This window comes from Thermobia domestica, chromosome 11 (assembly GCF_964235325.1).
Source record: "Thermobia domestica chromosome 11, izTheDome1.hap1.1, whole genome shotgun sequence".
Taxonomy (NCBI): domain Eukaryota; kingdom Metazoa; phylum Arthropoda; class Insecta; order Zygentoma; family Lepismatidae; genus Thermobia; species Thermobia domestica.
The window spans coordinates 108613208-108636239 of record NC_137464.1 but is presented as its reverse complement, the minus strand read 5'-3'; the positions used below and the strand labels follow the sequence as shown (position 1 = coordinate 108636239).

At 37.3% G+C, this 23032-nt stretch overlaps 1 protein-coding gene across 1 annotated transcript in view; it reads right to left on the bottom strand.

The window, feature by feature from the left end:
- Positions 1–10898: 10898 nt before the first annotated feature.
- The window catches only part of LOC145664349 (uncharacterized), a 126656-nt gene continuing 114522 nt past the window's right edge, over positions 10899–23032 (bottom strand). Inside the window, exons 4-5 of the transcript XR_014127419.1 lie at positions 17319–17433; positions 10899–11664 (exon numbers count right to left, since the gene is read on the bottom strand). The gene's annotated coding sequence lies outside the window, so the exon portion shown is untranslated. The remainder of the gene's footprint in view (positions 11665–17318; positions 17434–23032) is intronic.

The following is a 23032-nucleotide window of genomic DNA, read 5'->3' as shown; positions in this document are numbered from 1 at the left end:
CCGAAAAATTCAATCCAATCAATAGATTGTCAAAATGGAAATATATTGATGAACTAACCAAATAATTTAAGAAGGTACTTCCACGGACAATCCATTATAGTATAATTTAACACCATTTAGATTTCTGATTGCACTATATCTTTATATCGGTAATCATTGCCACAATACGATTTTACTTCCATAACTTTTAATAAACTCGTGGTTCACTTCAATGTAACTATAATCTTATCCGAGCTCATAGGCGAAGTGTTAGCCGTTCCCAATTTCACACTTGTATGCCCGTGCATACTCCAGCGCGCTTCTTCCATTCAGCCTAGTTCGGCATTCCACCACCTCTTACAAGTGGCGCTCTAAGTAGTATTAAAAATTGATAGCGCGCTAGCCTCCAGATAAGTAAAAAAAATAAACAATATATTTATACGCAGAAGTTAAGTAAATCCCTCTCCACATAAATGCCCTTTAATCTCTCTTTTTTATATTATTATTTAATGAGAAATCGTTACAGTACGTAATATTATTTCCCGGGTAATCCGAATCCCCCTGAAATCCGAACAGGTTTCAGCCCCAATTACTTCAGATTTGAGGGGTTGTACTGTAATAATAATAATACACATAACTGTTTTAGCACATTCATTTCGATCAGTACATCACACAAATGCGACTACATTACGTTTTTTTCAATCAATTTTCTAAACTGACGGATGTGAAACAAAATATTCCTTCCATTCACGATATTTGTACGTACAGTAACAGGGGCCGATATTTCTGGATCCAAATCGTATAACGGTACTGCATACAGAAGGTAGTTGTAGGGAGCAATGTACAGAGGGGAGTCTTTGTTTACATGGAAAGAGGATGGTTGTCAGAACGGACACTGCAAAAGGTGTTCAAAGTTTTAACCCACCACTTCAATGCAAAGGTTACAGCGGCGTCGAAGGCAAAGACACTGTGAACGCGTTGAAACACTCCTGCCGTTTCCTGAATGCTCCACGCTGCAGCAACAATTCGAGCAACCAAATCCTCCTCTGATTGCACAGGCGTCGCGCAGATTAGTTGTTCCATATGGCCCCAGAAAAAGAAATCTAAGTGGTTAAGGTCGGATAAGCGAGGTGGCCAAGATACCGTCCTTCTCTGCCGTCCATTTGTTCGGAAAGGATGCGTTGCGACAATTTCGCACCTCCACAGTAAATGTGCTGGAGCACCGTTGTGCATAAACCACATGTTTCGATGAACAGCCAGTGGCACAGTCTCTAGTAGTTCAGGCAGAATCTCTTTCAAAAATATCCAATACTCCCACCCTGTTAGGCATTGTGCTAGTAGCTACGGTCTGATGAGAATTATCAACGATTCATGACCACACATTCACAGAACACCGTTCCTGATGGGCACGAGTTAACATTCCATATTGGTTTGCCTCAGACCACAAATGTTGAGTGTGAGTGTTCATCACTCCATCATGGGAAAACATAGCTTTATTTTTGAAGAGAATACGAGACATGAAGCGGAATATATTAGCATTCGCGTAGCCACTGGACAAACTCCCGCTACGTGGATGGCGTGTAATGCATGCACCCTTTGGACATGGAAAGAGTACATCTGATGTTCGTGAAGCATGTTCCAACCTGCCAATGATGGGTGTTAATTTCAGCAGTTACTACCCGTGTGCTGGTGGACAGTTTTCTCTGATCTCAAGCAAGAATTTCCTCCTCAAAAGCCACAGTCCATACGGTTCTGTTTCGTCCAGCATTGGGCCTGTGTGCTTCCAACAATCCTGTTTCTTGTAATCTTCGATCTACACCTGAAAACGTTGCGTGGTGTGGAATTCTAAGATTAGGAAACTGTTGTCTGTACAGCCGTGTCACACACGGCCATTACCATCCGCTTTCCGTATGCCAGATCAATGTCTGCCAATTTGAATTGAATTTTTCTATTTCAGCGGGCGAGATTCAGCCGGAGGCTGCTCTACCACATAACCCTTGTCATCATTACAAAGAAAAGAAAGAAAAAACAAAGATACAAATAAAATACAAGATACAAATAACAACATAACATGGTACATTCAATAATACTAAGGATAAACAAAACACTCAGTTAAATGTAAATGTAAAAAAAAACTAATACTGTTAGTCCAATTTCATATCAATTTCATACTGTAGTAAACCTTTCATGTGTGCCAATGCTTTGTCTCTGATCTCTAAATAATAATGTTTGGAGTGATGATTTAAATGAATTGTATGGTTTGTCAGTGGATTGACTTTGGTAGGGAGTTCCAGATTCTTATTGCCGAAATTGAAAATGCCTTCTCTGTTATTTTTCAAGAATGCCGGGGCATATTCCGTTTATTACTTCCTCGGGTATTGTAACGGTGAATTTCTGATCTACATGTTAATTTATGATGCAAGTAAGGTGGTGTTTTATGTGAATTTATTTTGTATAGTAAACAACATATCGGAGATATCGTCTTTGGGATATTGTTAGTATATTGTTTTCATTAAGTACCGGCAGAATATGCTAAGACTTTCTGTAATTGCGAGAGAAGCGTATAGACTAATTCTGTATTTTCTAAATTGCACTAGTATTTTGAGTGGAGAGAGAGCTACCATATATTGATCGCAGTAATCGAACAGAGGCAAAATGAGAGTGTTAACCAGATATAGTCTTGTTTCTTGTGACAAATAGCCTTTTAATTTATAAAGCTGTCGTAAGATGAGCTTAGTATTAATACACTGTTCAGAAATGTGTTATTCCAGCTAAGCCCTTGGTCTATTATTAAGCCTAGATCTTTTACAATTTCTCACGTGTGTACTCCTCCATTACCTCTGTAATCACACTCGTTGGCCGTATGGTGATGAAATAAAGAGAAATTAAAGTGGGAAATGGTAGATGTTTCCTTGCCATTGTGGTTCACTGTCCAGAATCGAATATAGCGAGATTGCAACAAAACTAACAAGAAGTTTTTACTTATTATTTACAGAAAGTAATTATATAATGATTTGTTAACGATGTGATATACAAGGTGCCGAGTATTGACTTACATTATACGTAGGAGCGTTTTCAAAATCAGAACAGTCAAAGTCTGAAATATGTGTTCGGCGTTTTGATGATTACCCAGATAGCACGAATACTTGCGGCAAATTTTTGCTTCGTTTAGTGGAGCAAACAATCTGAAAGTTTGCGAAGGCAAAATTTCTTAATATTTATTAAAGCTTTCAATATGTTCTGCAAATTTTCGCTGATTTGTAAAAATAAATTCACCACTGCAATTAACTTGCATCTTTTTTGAAAATATAGCGTTGAAAGTTTGCCGTCGCAAACAGTTTGCAACTCTGTAAAAAACTTGTTTCGAAAAACTTGCTGAAAGCAAATATGTGATGATATTACCGAGTTCGCGCGCATCGTACCCAGAATTCACTGCGCTACATCAACTGTGACAAAACAAGCGGGAAGTGAGAATCGAGAAAAACCAATGCACCAGAGGACTCCAGAATAAACTCACTGGTCTCTTATCAGATGTTTTTATTGACCCAGGCAGCCTGACGTTATTTTGTGAATGTGTGTGAGAGTAAGTACAGGATATGATCGTTGAGTAAGTAGATGAATTGCGATATCCTTTGTCTGTGTGTTTATCGTTCGTAAGTTTATTATCTTTGGCAAGTAGCTAAAGATGTTTAAATGCTTGCCACTAAGACAAGACGGATCTACATTATACAAATTTTGATGTTCATAAAGTTAGGTTTCACTTTATAATTTTGCAGCAAACATTACCTGATACATTTACAGCAAACATGATCTTGCGATCGTGAAAACACTTTTCTGCAATGTTACTGCAAACTTTTTAATATTTTCACCAAATTTATCAGCTCATTTTCGGAAATTTTGTCAAAGAAAATTTGCACAAAATATTTGCAGCAAAGTCCTGGGAAACTTTCTTGCTGTGCAGTCGCAAACATTTCGTTTATATTGGCAGATGTTTTCATTTTCTGAGGCAATTTTGCTGCAAACTCAGCCAGCGTCAACTTCGTTATTTGCATTGAACTTTCGGCAAATTTTCTCATTTGAAAAGGCAAGTTTTTTGCAAACTTTTAGTTTGCCTTTGCAAATTTTTAACACTTTTAAAAATTTTCTGTGCTATCTGGGTTATGAGTCTGGTTAGTTAATCACGCTTTTCTTATAATATTAATCACGACAGTGAGATTGAAAGTATGAAAAATGAGAGAAATGAAGACACACATGCAAGCTGCTATTTGAGCGGGAATATTAAAAGTGAAGGTAAACAAGGGGAATAATAACATTTTCGAATTTGAAGCAGTTGTAGAATGGGGGCTTAACAGGTCAGAACTTAACCCAACGAATTTCATCCTTTCAAAGACTGATCACTACCAGTGATTTTTTTATTCCGTTGACATGAAATGCTTCTAATTTGAAGGAATTTATTGGGATCATTTCTCCATCAAATACTTGTATTGCCGGGATTTTCTTTTTGGTGCATACGTGGTGTCTAGTTGTGTGATATTTTATCTATCTGCATACATACAAAAGATATAAAAACATATTATATATATATATATATATATATATATATATATATATATATATATATATATATATATATATATATATATACTGCAATAAGTACTTTCAGGCTCTTTGCTATTTTATTCTTTTATTATAAACAAATCAGCTAACTGGTCGTATGTTACGAGTGAGTTAAAGATTAAATTCAGCTCCATGTAGACACAGCTGAATTTGCTTTGACGGAGTTCACTTAAGTTTTGGTTAACCAATAGTAAACGAAACCACGTTTCAAACCCTTTGGACAGTTTAGTTTGTCAAAGTTCTACGGACTGTTCTGAACGGTACAATTCGGTTCGGTTGAGAACGGTTCGGTTCGGTTGTGAACGGTTCGGTTCGGTTTGTGAACGGTTCGGTTTGGGTTCGGTTCGGTATGGGATCAGTTGGGTTCGGTTCGGTTTGGGATCGGTTCGGTTCGGTTCGGTTTGGGAACAGTTCGGTTCGGTTTGGGATCGGTTCGGCTTCGGTTAACCGTTCCAAACCGGATTAAGTGGCAAACCAAAACCGCGGTTTACGTTTCCAGGAACCGTCCACCCCTAATTCCTGTCAACAGACGTATTGCAAACAATAACAATAGGCCTTTTATCTTCAATTCCCCCTCTCCCGTCTGGTAAGCACGCAGGTGCTCATTAGCATACGCGGTTGTTGGAAATCTTCTACTCTCGTGAACGACGTCCTTGCCTCCTGAAGACTTCTCGACGACCGAAATCTGCAGTTGACTAGTTTTTAGTATTCAGATACAAACCGCCTACTGTTCGTGGTTATACACGGTGTTATAATAATAATAATAATAATAATAATAATAATAATAATAATAATAATAATAATAATAATAATAATAATAATAATAATAATAATAATAATTATAATAATAATAATAATAATAATAGTAGTAGTAGTAGTAGTAGTAGTAGTAGTAGTGGTAGTAGTAGTAGTAGTAATAATAATAATATCATTGACGATAATTATATTCTCTATGTAGAATACTTGAAATTACACATAGGATTTATCTCGATTTGGTTTGTTTTGGCTCAACGCGACTCGAAACTCGACCTGAATTCGAGTCGAGTTGGAAAAAAAATTTCCAGCCGAGATCTCGAGTCCAGCTGAAAGAAGTCTATTTTGAGTCGACACGAGTTTCAAAGAAAGCTCGCTCGAACTCGATCGCGACCATCCCTATTGATTATTAACTACTTAAATTATAAATTACAAAATATAAAGACATTCAAATAGATGCGAAGAAGCAGTAAAGTCAAACTGTTAAAACTTCTGTTCATTTGAAAGAAAATAATAATAATAATGATTCCCCAAATAAATCAACAGACAAAAAATAAAGATGGCGCATGTATTCAACACCTTTAAGAATATCTGATAAAAAGTACATATGCCTACATTTAAGAAACCTACTGACGAAATTAAAAGAAACCCATTGAATTGAAGGCAAAGATTTACATTTATTTATAAAACACAAGCGTTTATGTAAGCACAATTCATGTTTTTGAGGGGAAAATATATATCCAACATTAACGTTTTTGTTGTCTTGTTTGACGATACACCTCTTCTTTCTCTGATAGTGGACTCTTCCCTCTCCTTTAGTTACCATTTGTTGAGATGCTTCTTATTTCCTTTAGTTGTATTCAATGATGTTTAAATTACGAATCTTTAATATCTTCTGGCATAACTTCTTGTTAGAAGGAATTTCCCATCTTGAGTTTCTTCAAATACGTAGTTTCTTCAAAAAGTATTCACTATGTTCCTTTCCAGTCCCGTGATCAGGCCAGCTTTGAGACTTTTCTCCTACCAGCTTCAATGGGGTGGCTGAAACAATGGCTAGATAGGGGGAAACCAGACAAAGGAGCACGAAAACTTCAGGAGAGACATCTGGGCCATAGGACATCGGGTCAGATGAAAATGTAGGCATCAGACCAAGTGTTAGGGCGCTGATAAAAATGCCATAAGCTATGTAGAAATATACATAACATATGGAGAGACAGGTAAGGCATGGTGTCGTGTGACAGTGTAATTGTTCATATAACTATCAGCAATAGGAGAGGGTACACAAAAATAACCATAATTACAACACAATATGCATACGTTTTGTAGTTAGGGTACGTGCCGCTAGACATTGTAGCTTGCGTTCCCGCGCCAATGTTGTGAGTGGCATCACTCTGTAAAGTGGTTCCTCTTTGGTGCTGCATTGTATGTCTTCCTACTCGTGGTGCCCTGTGATTATTGTTGTGTATGATTACAAGGAATAAGGAGATGTCTGAAATTGTTTTTATTGGGAAAAAAAAAGTCGAGACCATAGTTATGCCTCGATAAGGATTTAAGAAAATTGCTTCGTATAAATCACAACTTTATGATGCTTTTCCCTTTTCAATGTTCCATACAATGAAGGTTTAGGAAGAAAATCATTGAGAGACAGCTTCGCGAGGAGACATCAGTAGAGGAGGAACAGTGCGGATTCATACTACACTGGGGAACAAAGATGCGATTTTTACAATTAGACAACTGATGGAAAAACTAAGAAAAGAAATATATATATAGTGTTTACCGGCCTTGAGAAAGCTTTAGGACCGAGTATCACGTCAACAGATCTGAAGGCGCTCAGATAGCGAAATGAAAGTGCTCAGATGGATGAATGGCAATTTAACAATGAGGCCTTGCGAGTCCACAGAAACAGATCAAGTCGTGGCAAGTCTTTAATTGAAATATCCATTTATGAACCGGAAAACAGTTGTAAACTTGTGATTTATTCAAATAATTTCCTTATTAATTTGCTGAATAACAAAGCTCTCAACTTCAGTTTTCTCCAACAAAGATAAAATTTCAGGCACTCACTTCACTCCTCTTGATCATACCTTACAATCACTGGACGCTATAAGCAGGAAAACATACAAGCAGCACCAAGGATAAACAATTCCAACTCCACACAGGTAATGCCACTTGGCTAGTGGCGTGTGTTCCGTAACTATAAAACGCGTGCGTGTTGTGTTGCAATTCTGGTTAGCTTGGGTATGCCCTTTTACTTGCGATCTAAAGAGCTAGAGTGCGCGTAGTTGGAAATAGCAGTGCAATATATTTGTGTAAATGTATGTAAGAAAAAAGCTGCAGTGTCTCAGTGACAGAGCGCTAACTCCTGGCGCATGGCGTACCTAACTCAATCCCAAATCCTGCCAAATGAGCTTTGTGATGGACAAACATCGTATGCATAGGTTTTCTCAGAGTTCTCCCGTTTCCTCCCACTGTCTTCATTTCACCATTATCATCCATCTCATACCCATCATCTTCCCTAGCCTCGATGCACAAAGTGGGACGTTAACCCCCCCCCCAAAAAAAATATGTTAAAAAAACCTCTACAAACCGTAAATGTCTGACAGGGGTAGATTTACTATAGAAATTTCAGATTAACGTCCCACGTTATGAGTTTTAGGCTAAGGGAGACAGTGATTAAGATAAGTAAAAGATGATAGAAGAAGTGACGGAATGAGAAAGTGGGAGGAAACGAGAGTACCCCGAGAAAGCCCACGAAAAAGTTTTCCACACAAGCTTACCTGGCTGGGATCGAAACAGGGACACCATGCACCACAGGTAAGGACTCTACCACAGAGCCACCGCGCATATATATATATATATATATATATATATATATATATATATATATATATATATATATATATATATATATATATATGTGTGTGTGTGTGTGTGTATGTGTTAGGGTAGTCTCTATTTTTCGACTTCAGAGTTTCTTTGAGTCTCACCCCGTAAAATGGTACCACAGCTGACCAAAGTAACTCACGAAAAAAATTAGCTCAATAGAACAATATTAAATGGTGCCCCAATGGACCTTAAGGTTCGAAAGTACTTAGAGAATACAACATGAAACAAGGTTAATTTAAGTTTTGGGACGGTTAAAGAGATAACACCATGTATTAGTAAGAATAATAAAGATAGAACCGTATCTATTACTGTATAGTACCGTCATGTCAGCCATCTTGGATTCAGGTCCAAATATTTTAATAGAAAGGAGGTCGTGTGTCGCACTGTTTTGGGATAGCTTTTCACCACATACTTATTTCAAATTTATCCCTAATCATTTAATAGGTGGTCAATATTGTTACGGACCATACTCCGTTGCAGAAAACGTATCAAGTGAATTACTATTTTGTGTTACTAATTAATATATACTTTGTCAACTTGGAGATTTTTCAACTCCTAGATATTTACCATGTGCAAGTCAAAGATTATTTGTTTTCTTAATAAGAGTTATTCAATTTTAAAGTTTAAGTTGTTTTATATAATTTCGCTATTACTTCTGTTGATAATTTAATCATGTATTGATGAATTTAGATCATGCATGGACATGTAAATCCCATATTTAGTTGTACTGAAACTTGTAATAATAATATCTTTGAAAAATTATTTCAAGTTACTTAGTTTAAAAGAAGAAAAGAAAAATAAGATATGTCAAAAAAATCCATATCTAAAAAGTAAATGAATTTGGTTGATCTGAAAGTTAGTTTGTTAACGTATTAAAAATTCCAGATGTGTTTCTATACCATAAATTTGTTGATTTTAAATTAGTAAAGTAAAACAGATTGTGGTGGCTAAATAATTTTGTTGTTTCAAATAAGATGATAAAAGGTTTAGTATTCTCCGAAGATGAGTTTGAAAAGGCTATATCCGAGATTAAAAATGGAAAAGAACCGGGATAGTTAATATACCAATCAAATTCATTAAAAGTATGGAAGACAAGGGCAAGAATGAATGGTTTCGACTTTGCAATGAAATATATGAAACACTAGAGTGACCAAAATACTTCCTGAAGACGATCATGATATCGATAGCTAAGAAATCGAACCCAGAGAGATGTGAAGATTATAGAATTATTAGTCTCATACCTTATGCAGCAAAAATTTTGCTTCAAATTCTGAAAAGAAGGTTGTATGGACGATTAAAAGAAAATGTTGAGGAGGAACAATTCGGAAGGATGATCGGTGAAAGGTTTGTAGAAAAAGGTACAGAGCTGTATGTGGTATTTGCTGATCTAGAAAAGGCTTTTGATCGCGTGAATTGGGAATTGATATTGGAAGTTCTAAAGAAGGTTGGGTTGGAATAGAAAGATCGAATATTCATAAGAAACTTACACATGAACCAACAAGTAAGTGTTAGAATAGAGTAAAAAAGACAGAGGAGAGTACAATTGGAAGGGGAGTCCGATAGGAATGCTGTCTCTCACCATCAATATTTAATATCTATGTAGAAGAGATAGTGAAAAGGAGCCTACATAATCAAGAAGGAATTTCAGTAGAAGATAATATGGTTATTTGTATACGGTTTGCAGACGATATGACACATGTGGCGGAATCTGAAGAAGTCAATAGAATGTTAGAAAACTTGAGGAAGGGTTGTGAAGAATATGGGATGAAAATAAATGTGAGAAAGACAAAATTCATGGTAACTGGGACGAAGAGGTCAGTGGCAAATATAGAAGTAGAAGGGGGAAAAATAGAACAGGTATCTAGTTTTCCATACCTAGGTAGCATTATTAGTGGTGGTACGAAGTGTGAAGGTGAAATAGAAGCAAGGATAGGAATGGCGAAAATGCCTCTAGGAGGAAGAAAATTTTGTGGGACCTTGAAACAAGAATTGAGAAAATAACTCAAAAAATGCTTCGTGTGGAATATTGTACTGGACAGGTCAGAAACATAGACATTGCGCAAAAGTGATGAAAATCGACATGATTCTTTCGAAATGTGGATGTGGAGAAAAATTGAGAGAATTAGCTGGGTCTAGCGGAAAGCGAATGGGAGGGTGTTACAAATGTTGGGTGGGACGTGCTAGAGGATATGGTGCAGGGAAGAGAGGGAGGGAATTTATGCGTTTATGTCGTCCACTAAAGGAACGAATGGCAATATATGTTTATTAACTTACAATTGTCTTTCCAAGCTTACTAGGTACGTTTTCTTCATATTATATATAATAAATGCATTCGAAACTCGAGGTCGCTTTGGGCACCATATAGTATACTGCAAACAATGATGGTATTAAAACGACTCTATCTGTCTACTACTGTTAAGGTGTTATTTCAACACCAACATCATCGACTTCCTAACTTTTAAAAATCTACAGTGAGAGTGTGTATTAGTTGTTATTTTTGTTATATGCAAAGTTTTACGCAGTATATTTTACATTTAAGCAATAAACGAAAAACGTATGATATTTCCTGTACAAGTCAACGTGAATTTTCTGAGACTATACGTTGTCAATACCATCAGGAAATATCATAGGCTGTTTGTTTATTGCTATAAATGTCAAATGTACCACGTAAAGCTCTGCATATATGAAAAATAACAACTAATATACACTCTCATTGTCAGTTCTTAGATATTTCAAGATAAGGAATGCGATGCTGTTGGTGTTGAAACAGTGGTAGATAAATTGAGTCCTTTCAACACCACAATTTTTGCTGCGTATTATTCAAATGAGCTAATTTTTCTCTTGGGTTACTTTGGTCTGATTTGGAACCAGTTTAGAGGGTGAGACTGAAAGAAACTCAGAAGTTTAAAAATAGGGACTACTCTATTATATATTTGTATATAAGGGGTGTTATTGGTACAGATGAGGTATGTGTAATTTAATATATTTATACGTATGTACGTGTGTATGCGTGCATGGAAGTGGTGTCGTACGTGTATATGTCTACGTATAGATGTGTGTGTGTTCAGAGTAAAACCTTTCTGCCTCTTAATTGGGATATCTCTAGACTTGACTGGCATTACCTCTGTAAGACATCCCATGCACCCGATCCGATGCCACCCAAGAAAAAAAAAGATCAATATGTAAAGCGCAGATTTTTTTTTTAAAAAAAAGACGTAACTACATCCAACCGTCTGCCCAGCGGCCCAAACGCCCTCCTTCCACTGCCTGTTCCCCTGTCTGTCAATCCAGCCACCATCAATCTTCACCTTTGACCCTTTGAAGTGTCTGAAGATTGATGGTAGACTATCCCCACCCACCCATTGATCCAACCACCCCATTTAATTAAAGCTACATACCATAAAATCCACACTGCATACCCTAAGTGATCTGAAAATTTATAACAAATAGATTTAGTGTGCCAAATATTTAGAATATTTACATTTGTAATAAGAAAGAAATAGAAATAACAGGAACTTAAGTAAACAATTGCTTGCTTTCTTATCGTATTATAACATCTATTATTTTTAATAACTGTAAAGTAAGGAGAGAATTTTGTTACCAAATACAAAATCTCATCAGAAGGGTCAAAGCTCTAATGCAGATTATATTGAAACATGCTGGGGAAAGTTAAGAGTCGTTGAAAGAAAAATGAGGATTAAAGATAAATTCATTTGCTAATCAAAAAATCTTTTTCATATTAGGATAGTAAATCACTGGCTAGTTTAAAGAGTTTGTAGTTTCAAGAATTTCACTAGATCTTGCTCCCTATGATTATTGTCTATTTACTAAAACATAGATAATAAAATACAGAAATTTTAAAAGAATTTAGACGTTATAAGTACAAAAAACAATTTTCTATAGGCCAGATCAATCAATTTTTCTTGCAAGAGATGTCCTAAGCATATTGAACTTTGAGATAAATATATCGAATAAATAAATCAATAAATAAAAATTGAGTATGTAGATTACTTCCTTCTTTCTCAGTTCTCAGACCTCTTCGCACTCTCAAATACCTCTTATTTCAGTATTATGAAACTTTTTTTTTTAAGTTTTACATTTGACGTTTATAGCCTTTATAAGAATTTTAAAAAATATGATTGTGATGATGAAACCAATTGTAATATTTCATAAAATTGAGCCCATGACACTTCAGTCTTTTACCAAAGCACACAAAAGTATGATAGGGAGTATTCAGTAATATAGTTAACACATGGGCTTATATGTAAAAGTATGTTAAATTAAAGAAAGAAAAATTAAGAAGAGCGTCACTCAGGGTAACCTGCATCTTCTCTGTAATATATCTAATTCAATACTGAATGAATGTATTACAAACCTACAAAGAAAAATCATTTCTGACTGAAGTGGTTCACAGAATGTACTCTGTACTACACAGTTTATTCAATGCAAATAACATATCAGGAAAATTATGATCCTAATATTGATAAAGTTCTGCATAATTTAACAAGAACTCAGATTGTCAAAAAACATTTAATCAACTGTTTCCCCTTGTGTAAGGGATGTATGAGGTAGCACAACTTCTGAATGACTTTCAGAAACGTATTATTGTACCTTTATCCAAAAAAAGCGTTGGCCATCAAATGTGAGCAATATGGAACTCGTGTATCGAAAATACTAATCGCAATCGTTCTACGAAGAATGGAAGGAAAGATGGAATACATACTCACAGGTGAACAATTTGGATTCAGAAGAAGAGGAACGTGCGAAACAATATTGGGGTGTAATTTAATATTCGAAAGAGGATACGAAAGATAGAGGTACTTGTCTTCGTTGAACTGCAAAAAGCATTTGACAGAATTGATTGGAAAATAGTGTGTAGAATGCCGAAAAGGCTGAGTGTAAATTATAGAAACAGGAGGGTAATGCAACGGTTGAATAGAGATGGAATCGTTAAGATAAGATGTAGCGAAGACATACTCAACATGGTATATTCAATTTCGAGGAAAAATGAAAAATAATAAAAGAGTAATAGTACATGGTGAGAAAGTAAACTTCCTTAGATTTGCTGATGATATAATTGTGTTAGCAGAAGATTAGCAATAGTTGGAAGCAGCGTTTAATATGGTGGATCAAGTACTCCAAAAGTATAATATGAAGATCAATTGGTAGACAAAAGTATTGGTAGAGTGTTAGAACAAAATAAAGGCAAGATAATTTATTGGTAGAGAGAAGTTACAGAATTTGTCACCTTTTACGTATCTTTGTTGTGAGATAACACCGGATGGAAGTTCCAAGATTGAGGTTGCTAGTCGAATAAACCAAGCTAAAGCCGCCTTTTACAGCAAACGGAATAGGATTACTTTAATATTGATATGAGGACATAGGCGGCGCCACAGTGAGTGCAGTGGGTGCAGCGGCACAACATTAACTTCGATTTTCAGATTTCCTACAATAATCCTTTCAATTTTGTATATTCTGGTTTCCTATGTTTGGATACATTTGAGTGACTTCTTAAGTTTCTCATAAGTTACTTGCTATCATACCTTGTTTTCCTAATTTTTTGAGTAAAACTTAGGGATTATTTTTGAGATCTTAAGGCTCAATAGTGCAGAGCATTCTGGCAACAATGTTGGGATGTGTTGCCCCATCCTAGCCTGCACTCACATTACCAAAATACTGGCGCCGCCTACCTGTGAGGATGATGCGTTTGCTAACTATCTTTGTTCGGATTGTATTTTTAGTTGATAGATGCAAGTGAATAGTTTGATTTTAAAAAAATATATAGTGAGGAAATGGAAGAAAACGAGGGAAGTTGCCTGAATAATATCATCAACTTGCACACACATGGTCCAAGCTTAAAATGCGACGTTTCTAGTCAGAATAGAGCATTCTACTACGAAGATGCTATACTCACAATTATTTGGAAAAAAAGTAGAACTAAAAATATACACTGATCACCAGTTGAATTAAAGACACCTACTTAATATCCTGTAGCACTACCTTTCGCTCTGATAACGGCGGGTACCCGCCGCGGCATGGATTCCACGAGGCGCCGGAAGTGTTGTTGTGGTATCTCAATCCATATCTGCTGCAGTCACCCACAGAGCCCGCAGGTTGGTCGGAAGAGGGTCTACATTCCGAAGGCGTCGTTTCTTGGCGTCCCAGATGTGTTCAATGGAATTGAGATCCGGTGACCGTGATGGCCAGGGGAGTGCTGCTAAATCAGAGCAGTGCTCATCAAACCAGTCTGCTGCCATCCTAGAGCGGTGGGCCGGCGCATTGTCCTGCTGAAATATGAGTTCACCATCCGGATGTTGCAGCCGAGCAAATGAGAGAACATGGTCATACAGAAGATCGCGGTAGCGTTTACCTGTGAGGAATCATGTCATACGTGTTAGGGAACTTATTTCAGTTCACGTAAACATGCTCCAGATGAGAATACTACTACCACCGTCTTGCACAATTCCCTGCTAGCACGATGGATCCACTGCCTCCTACGGTTGGCGACGCACCCGTACCCGTCCATCGACATGTGCCAATGTGAAACGTGACTCATCTGTCCAGGTAACCTTTATCCAAATTTCCATGGTCCGGTGGCGGTGTTCCTTTGTCCATGCTAGAAGTTGTTTCCTGTGCTATGCGATTAGAAGGGGTACTCGCGTAGGTCGATGGCTTCTGTACCCCATTACAAGTAGGTGGTTGTGGATTGTTTGGCTGCTAACACGACGTTGTTGTCCTGCATTGAACTTCTCCGCGATTTGACGTATTGTGGCTTATGTATCCCTGTTGTCTACATGTTCCTGATCGCGGCAGTTTGCCCGTGCCGCTGCGGTTTTACCAGAAGCCAGATACTCACGATACACCCTTGACATAGTTGAATTTGAAAATCCGAGTACCGCAGCCACTTCCGAAATCGAGCCACCCAGTCGTCTGGCCCGTAGGATTTGACCAAGGTCAAATGTATTCTTGGTCTTCATTTTGCCCATCACACACTGCACTGACACAGATATCAAGGGAGGAAATACACGGCAGCAGTACACGCGTGATGCGTTTCCTTCACATGCACTGGTGGATCCTCTGCAGGGCGGTTTCTGCCACTGTCCTGCTGTCTCTAATTCAACTTGTGATCAGTATATAACTAAATTTAATATCACTAAAAATATAAAATCCATATTATTTCTTTTGTTTTCCCATAGCTAAATCCGTTAAAACATGGAAATATATTTTATGACCAACCAAATATTCCAAACGAAGTTATTCATTGGAATGTTTTTGTTATTAATCATATTTAACCATTCAAATATGGAAACAACACCAATACAGAATATACCTGTTTTGAAGGTGATGTTAAGAAATTTTACCATGTAAATACTTAATTGTTGACAGATACCTGGAGATACTTACATAGATACACATACTTACATGCACATACATGTATTTGTATTTGGGTTAGAATATTGAAACATCCAACTGCCATATAATTTTAAAGACCGAAGAAATTATATCTTGTCAGAGTAGACCTCAGCTACAGCAACACTGTATCTGGAGCTTCATGACGAAACAAGTCTAGAGTTTGCGATGGGAAGCTCTCAACTGCACGTTGCACTGTCCGGTGATCAGGGACATTCTCCGCCAAGAAGTAATCAAGATGCCAGAAGAGGTGTTAGTCAGTAGGAAAAACGTCAGTAGAATACGGTGAATGATGAAGGGTTTCATACTTCAACTCACGGAGTCTCCACCATTCTTTGAGTGACATGTGGAAGTTCATTTTCGTGAAACAAGAGGATTTGCCAGCCATTGCTGGATGCTTACAGGCAAGGTTTCGGTGAATTTCATGGGGTTCATCATTGTAACGTTCCGCAGCGATAGTTTCGTGTCGATGGAGAAAGATATGATTAATCACTACCACCATAAATCAGAAATAACAACAAATTACAGGTGGAGAGGTGAGTTTGGACGTTGATCACGATCCAAATAGTCCATTGCCAACTTTTTCAGCTTATCAATTGCTGGAAGCTCCTGGACGACATGGTAGAATGTATATTCCATTAATCTGCAATAGCACAGATACTTTCCCGAGGATCCACTTCCACGATATTGATAAGGAGCTCATCAGAACATTATGTTATTCGGTTACCACTTAGCTCATTTTTCAATGCTGAATCAACAGCACGAAAATTCACTGTTTATATGTAGAATGTTTCAGTTTAAACTCGTAAAGACGGTGTCTTCTCAATTATGCACTTTCACACAACCCTGTTCAACAGCACACTTCCTCTTGACTGACTGGGCACCCCAGTTTGTTTCCTGAACATATACTGAGTTTGTGATGTTATACACATAATCTCGGCTCATCTATTAGCTGCGTTACAGAAAGTGATTTCCTTCCAAACATAACACTATTGCGTTTCGTATACTCTTTTTTTTCAAGTATTTCCTGTCTTTCATGGTAAATGGCTAAATTCTTTGTAAGCGTATAATCAGTAATGCTAGTAATAGGACTGAGCTTCCTCCTGACTACATAGTTAGCATACTGTGCAGAAGTCCTAGGTTCGATTCCCGGCGGAAGCTCATGTGGTTCAGATTCTACGTTAAGTTGTACTTTCAATGTCTCACATAGCGTCGATGCTGACAGGGACGCTAAACCTCAATCTAATCAATTAATAATATAGCTAAATGGATTATATAACTACTAATTCTTTCTAGCATTTCAACGCACTAAGTGTTACGGCCGACTAGACGGATTTTAGTTGATGTGTGGTCAGCCTTTCATATTCCTTCGCCGTTGTGTCATTCTGTATACACTGTGGTTGTACAAAATGGTTCATGAATTAGTCAGGAATCGAACCTGAAACCATACTTCATCAAAGACATGCGGAATGGCATTTTGGTTAGAAGGGAGCATGTCAAATTACCAAACCATTAATAGAAATAAATATACAGCACTGAAATCCTTGCAAATAAGTGTAACATTGTCAAAACATAAAATTAAATCCCTTCTAATCGAAACCATTACAAGGTTTCTCATTTAATGGGAGTAGAAGGAATGTCTATAACTAAACAAAGATAAAGAGAAAGCTTACTTTCTGGAGAGGGAAGAGACACATCTTGCTCTTCTTATGTAGAATTTCAAGGTAGTTGCCAAGGTTAAGACGATTAAACGATGGTTTGTACTTCGGCACTGAACATTTCTGAAACCTGACAAGAATAAAATATCTCAAAGTTTGTTCATTTTATTCAATGATATATTTAAATTATTTTACGTTAATGTGTAAGAGTTAACTTATTTATTATTACTATTAAAGTTGAAACTCAATATATACAATTTAAGAAATGTATCGTCGACTAGAGTTTGTCATCATTCATTTCATTGTAATTGTTTTTAAATGCTCCTTTTAGTTTCTTAGTCAGAATTATGGGTCACAAATTCAATAAATGAATAATTAATATAAATAACTAATATAAGTAAAAGTAATTAGGAGACTAAGAAACAATGCGAGTAGTTAGTTTAGACTCATATGTGACAGTGTGAATGATAGCGGAGGAAGTGAGAATTGTTGGAATTTGTCGTAGTGACTCAGGCTTTGATAAACGCAAACTTTGCTACCGACTCGTGCTCCGTACTTTGATGCCGGAACAAAAGCAAATTCGGCTTGACGCCTTTGCAGACCTCATCCACATGGCGGATAGAGATTAAAATTTCCTGAAAATGACGGCGGCGATGGCGGCGAGACCTGGTGCCTGAGGTACGACCCTGAAGGCAAGAGTCAAAGCATGGAGTGCTGGGGTCCAGGGTCGTCGAAAAGCAAGAAGGTGCAAAGTCAGATATCCCTCTTCAAGACAATGCTCGTGGTGGTCTTCGAGTCTGAGAGTCTCATCCATAAGAATTGCTCCCTAAGGCACCACGTTAAATACCGCTACGTACGTGAAAATACTGAAACGTCTGCTGCAACATATCAAGCAGGTACACGCCGTACACCAAGCAAGGCGACTGGCTCCAGCTTCACGACACTGCCCGGCTACACACTGCCTTGTGGATCAGCAGTTCCTGACCTGCACAGCATTCTTCCCCATAACCCAGGAGAATTGCGTCACTCAATCACCCACTCTACTTCCCAGACTTGTCTCCCTCCGACTTTTTATTGTTACTCAAATTGAAATAAGCTCTGAAGACCCAGAAGTTTTCGGGTATCCAACATATTGTCATGATCCAGCTGAAGGCCATCCCTAAAGACGAGGACGCCTTGAGTTTCCAGGAGTTGTACAGTCGTTCCTTCAGGTGCATTACCAACAAGGATTACGTCGAAGAACAGTAATTACTCTTTCAGGTAAGACAACAAACCATTCGAAATATATACACATTCACTGAACTTTCTGGATAGAGGTTTGTACACACGTAAAGGAGAGTGTATGTGTATATACATTTATATCTGTAACTTAAAACTAAACTCAACTTTTTAGCACAACGTCTTGAAGGATTTAAGCCGAGTAACCGTCTACTTTCAAGTTAGGATATGTACGATCAACATATGCGAATCCCATCGTTCCTGTTGCTGCTTTCCTTGACTTGAGTTCGCTTCTCCTTCCACTTTAATACACAAGCTGATCATTTTTCCAACCGTACAAGTTGAAGATATTGACAACTGTCAAGCTGGATTTTACAGAGCATCAAAATTGTGCACAAACGCACACGTGAATCAGACTCTCATTTGTTGTGTAGCAGAGTAAAAGTCTTGTAGTGGGCAAAATTCCGACGAGAAAAATTGCTTTCGAGAAAAGTTTTTTTTTTTTTTTTATGGTCACTTTAGCATTTCCCTCACAGCAGAACAGTGTCGAAGCAATGACTTTGTGTTGGGACGGGCCACTGTCAGTGATTTAATCAAACATTATCAAACCCACAGCCCACATCACCAATGCACCAAAGAGAGCGTCACTGAAACTCACAAGGTCTGTGATAAAAGAAAACCCAGAAAATAGCTGCCTGTGAGAATCCATTGCCAAAAAGTGTTATCGCCAAACGATTACACGTGGCCCAACCAATAATGAGTCATGCTCCATCACAAATTGAAACTGCAAACTGTCCGCAAGGCCAGCTGCATGCGTTAAAATCAAGAAAAGAAAGAAAAGGGCAAAAAACTGTACGAGTCTTATCTATCTGTTACTGCTGCACGTTTGTTCTGACAATGGAGGAAGCATAGATTTACCTAAGGGTCTGTGGAATAAGTTGGCCATCATCTACAGAGCTGTTCATAAAAAAATACCGATGTAGCTTGGTGTGTCAATGCAAACAAAGTTTCTCGAAAATTTTCTTGATTGTTACTTGTTTTTGCTATGGAGTAAAAATCGAAACAGAAGTCAAGATCAATGCTGGTTACTAGTAAAAGCATATCCTATCCGAAATTTACTTAGAAGAAATACCAGCATTGTGTGGTGACGACATCTATTGTGTGGAACTACATCAGGACCATGGCAGTCTGCATTAGGAGAGGAAAGAAGAATGTAAACTCTAAGTAAAAACAACACTGCTAATACATCTGCTTCCCCACCTATCTAATCTAAGTACTGGCCAGATCCAGCGATGATCATACAGAAATCTGTAGACAAGAGAGATTAGAGCGTTGGCCTATGCTACTGAGTAGGTTTTAAGGAGACTTTTACTGGTGAAAGCAAGGTGTGTAATAAGTTGACTTATAGCTTTGAATTCCTTTCTTCTATATTCTTCCTTTTGGTTGCCTAAGAACTTCTATCAAATGGGGTGAATTGATACTTTTCAGGTAAGACAAAACTAACTAACTCTTGACTTCGGGAAAGTTCATTTCCAAGAATTTTGATGAGATTTCGGAGCTGTGATAAATTTAAACTTGTTCAACTAGCTTCCTGAGGCACAAGTCAAACAATTATATAAAATGTTCAGTTCTTGAAAAGAGTGTTTGTTGATCTGAAAAGGAAGGAGGAGATATTTCAGCAAGTTAATGTTTAGATCTAATATTATACTTACTAACATCCACTGGACTCAGCAAGCATGGATAGCAGTTCCAATGTAGAAGCTGGGTACAAAATCACACAATTAGTAGCAGCAACAATTCTTGCAGATGCTATGTTTCAGCTCTCTGAAGATGTAGTATAAGAAATATCTGCTGCATATTACACGGTAATATTAAGTGCAATAATCTCAGGTGCACCATAAAGAGTGAGTAACAAACTCTTGAAGTGGTTAAAGAGATTTGAATAATCAATTATAAACGCTGAACCATTACAGTTTTTTATTTAAAATAATCGGTGAGAGTTGTTCGATGGCTCTACAATCATTAAGTAAGAAACTTTGAACTTTAGACTCTTCTTTGGACCAACACTTGATTACTAGCTAAAATTGAACTTCTTTGTTTCTTCTCAATTTAAATCTCAATAATCATTGAGTCATTGTGTATACTTTTCACATTCAACAAGTCGTAAAACATTGTGTGTACAAAAATGTTGTGTCTTGACGTGTGTTACGAACTTTTCCAAGTGTTGCATTCCATCTCGAAGCTTGCTGATTATGTAGTTTATAATTGACTGAGAATACATTTTTCCATCTTCAACAACGTATGTTCATAGAAGAACCAAGAAAAATATTGTGCTGAAGAAGGTTATGTCAATCGTATATTCTTCCAAGATCATTTTCGTTGCATTCTTTTCGCCAGTTACACTTTTTTTTTTTTTTTTTTTTAACTTTGCACTCATTGGCAAGCTTGGTTTTGCAAAGATTTCTCTTATGTATTGATTTGTGATAGATACTATCAATTTGCATTGTTTTAATGTCTTTGATATTTAAAACCTGGTAAATTCCTTTGCAATTACAAGAACAAATGTGTTTTCGAATAATAGTTCTATATTAAATATTTCTTCTCCGAGATTTAGCATAATTACAATCTTCTCATATTTAAGATCATTGTACTCTGAAAGTGAAGAATTATTGCATTTACTTCACAGATATGTTCATTATATTATTCATGATCGTGTCGAAGCTGTCTGCTCTAATAAACTATATTTTTCAGCGTACTTTACTAAATTTTTCCAATAACTTGAAGTTAGGCTGTGTATTAATCCGTTAATCATCTAACTGAAGCATTTCTTAAAGACGTAATTAAGGACTGTATGTACACAATTTCTCCTCTGAATCACAGGTTGTCTGCAGGTTATGTACTTGTGGCACAAAGAATATTAGTTTTTTTTTTTTTTTTTAATCTCATGATGTCAAGAATGTAACAAAATTTAGATCCATTACTCCTTAAAAACACATGAAACTTCTTCTTTCATCCACCTTGACTTATTAAGGGTTTTTCAATTATTTTGGATCCAAACAAAAACCTTTGATTGGTAGATTTGACGAAGAGAATCTGCCTGTAAAGACAGAACACTTTAAAGAATCTACACTCCTTAAAATATTAGATATTTCAATTACATTGTCTATTAATCAGGTACGTACAATTGCATGAGATTGTATATTTTATATTTAGCTTTGGTTGAAATATATAAATTCGGTATATAAATTTAAATATATAAATGTAAATAAATTTATAATTATATTCAGTATATAAATTTAAAATTCGTATTTCTTATGAACTTCTGAAGTGAGTACAAAGCATAGAATTATGAGTGTTTTAGATGCCAACCGCTAATACAATCTCTGTTCAAAAAGTTCGGCGAACGATGTCAAACTGCTTACGGTCGTAACAGTGTGCCAACGTTGCATCCCGCGCCGAACAGTTCAATACATCTCTGAACAAGTTCGCGAGCGGCGACGCTACGAGTGTGCTTATCGTGTGCAAACAGCACATTGTAGAGTGAAGGTGTCATGCGAGAGGTCCAAATCAAAAATGGATACCAAAATGGATCAGCGAATGAATGTGAAACCTGGAAAATCAGCGAAAGAGACTCATAAAATGCTGACAACAGTTTATGAAGAACGTGCTCTCACCTTGAAGTGTGTTTATGAGTGGTTTTGACGTTTCCGAGAAGGGTGGGACACCATGGAAGACGCTCTCCGAACCTGTCGGCCTGCAACTGCACAACGTGCAGAAAGTGACCGAACTTTTGGTTCAGGATTGTCATGTGACAGTGTGAATGATAGCGGAGGAAGTGAGAATTGTTGGAATTTGTAGTGAAACGGCCCACCTCATAGTGTCCAAGGATTTGGTAAACGCAAGTTTTGTTACCGACTCGTGGGTCGTGACGCCGAAACGAATAACTTCGGCTTGACATCTTTGGAGACTTCATCGACGTGGAGGATCAAGACCCAAATTTCGCGAAAATCATCGTAAAGCATCAAAGTATGGAGTGACGGGGTGCAAGGTCGCTGAAAAGCAAGAAGGTGCGAAGTTAGATATCCTGTATCAAAACAATGCTCGTGGTGTTCTTCGACTTTTAGGTTCTCATGCATAAAGAATTCCTTCCTTAGGGTACCACGTTAAATAGCGCTACGTAGGATGAAATACTGAAACGTCTGCTGCAACGAATCAAGCGGGTACAACCCCAGCATGCCAAGTAAGGTGACTGCACCCTGCTCCACGACAATGCAAGGCCACACGCTGCTTTTCTGGATCAGCAATTCCCGGCCAACAGGGAAACTGTGTCACTCAATCACATACCCTATTCCCCAGACTTGTCTCCTCTGGACTTTTTCTTGTTCCTCAAATTGTAATCAGGCGTGAAGGGCCAGAAGTTTTCAGACATGTCGAACATCCAACGTAATATTATGGCCCAGTTGAAGGCCATTCCTAAAGACAGGTACGCCTGGAGTTTCCAGAACTTCTAC